Source organism: Otolemur garnettii, unplaced genomic scaffold (genome assembly GCF_000181295.1).
Source record: "Otolemur garnettii isolate 467f Iridium unplaced genomic scaffold, OtoGar3 scaffold00288, whole genome shotgun sequence".
NCBI lineage: Eukaryota > Metazoa > Chordata > Mammalia > Primates > Galagidae > Otolemur > Otolemur garnettii.
The window spans coordinates 925,173-926,935 of record NW_003852683.1 but is presented as its reverse complement, the minus strand read 5'-3'; positions in this window follow the sequence as shown (position 1 = coordinate 926,935).

Below are 1,763 nucleotides of genomic sequence, written 5' to 3'. Positions count from 1 at the left end.
AGGCTGAGGCAGGAGACTTGCTTGAGCCCAGGAGTTGGAGGTTGCTGTGAACTGTGATGCCATAGCACGCTACCCAGGGTGACAGCTTGAGGCTCTGTCTCAAAAAAAAAAAAAAAAAAGGTAGGGATTATTATGGCAATGATAATGAAAGAAGAGAAACTGGAGATAATTCTAAGGTAAAATGAACTTATTGTTTTCTTCAGATCTTAGTATTAATTAATTGTGTGGGGTATTAAAATCTCTACCTGGTTTCATCTTATTGGATTTCAGTTCCTCATGTTGTATTGTCTCAGTTCTTTCATACAACTAAAGATATAAAGAGATCTTTGTTTATGTCTCTACAGAACACTACCATGTGCCCATTATTGTCCTAGGTGTGTTCTCATGTCACACAATGTTTTTTTGTTTTTGAGAGTCTCCTTTTGATACCCTGGGTAGAGTGCCATAGCATCCTAGCTCACAGCAACCTCAAACTCCCAAGATCAAGTGATTTTCTTGCCTCGGCCTCCCAAGTACTTGGGACTACAGGTGCCCACCACAACATCTGGGTTTTTTTTTTTTTTTTTTTTTTAAGAGATGGAGGTCTTGCTGTTGCTCAGGCTGGTCTCGAATTTGTGAGCTCAGGCAATCCATCCGCCTCAGTTTCCCAGAATGCTAAGATTAACAGGCATGAGCCACTTCACTCAGCCATGTCACACAAATTTCTTTTTTTTTTTTGAGACAGAACCTCAAGCTGTCACCCTGGGTAGAGTGCTGTGGCATCACAGCTCACAGCAACCTCCAACTCCTGGGCTCAAGCGAGTCTCCTGCCTCAGCCTCCCAAGTAGCTGGGACTACAGGCACCCGCCACAATGCCCAGCTATTTTTTGGTTGCAGCCATCATTGTTGTTTGGCAGGCCAGGCTGGATTCGAACTGGCCAGTTCAGGTGTATGTGGATGGTGCCTTAGCCACTTGAGCCACAGGCGCCGAGCCATCACACAAATTTCAAAACTACTTTTAATTTATGTTTTCTCCAAATTTTTCCATGTAGTAATACAGGAAAATGTAAATTAAATATATAAAGAGGGCTAAAAGCTGTAAAAGAAAAAAAATAATGTTTTGAGTAGAACAAAAACCCCAAATTGTTTTTTTCCTGCTCTTATGCCACAAAGAGCAACACAGAAGAATTCTGTTACCCAATGCATAGGGGTCTCTCCCCACCCACCAAACAAGCAATCACATCTTCAGTGGACACCAGCTGGGTGTCCAGCAATTCAATTCCAATAAAATCTACCTACAGACAGCATTCAGGACCCACAGGTTGAGGGTTCAATTCCCCAAGATGGTCCCCCACTTTTGATGCCATTTGTAAGCCCCAGGTTGTTTCCCTGAGCTTATGACCAGATAGGAATCAGGATTTTCATGACCCCATACTTAGGTTTAATTAATTTTTTAGAGTGGCTCACACAACTCAGGGAAACATTTACTTACATTGGCCTGTTTATTATAAAGGTTATTATAAAGCATACATTTAACAAGATGCATAGGGCAAGTTATGTGGGAAGGGATGTGAAGCATGCATCTTCTCCAGGCATGCAATCTTCAGGACCTCTACTGTTCAACTATCCAGAAACTCTCCAAACTAAGTCATTTGGGGGTTTTTATGGCGTCTTCACTATGCAGGCATGATTAGTTAAACCATTGCCTATTGATGATTAACTTCCCTTCAGAGGAGGGTGTGGCTGAATGTTTCAATTCTCTAATCATACCTTGGTTTTTCTTT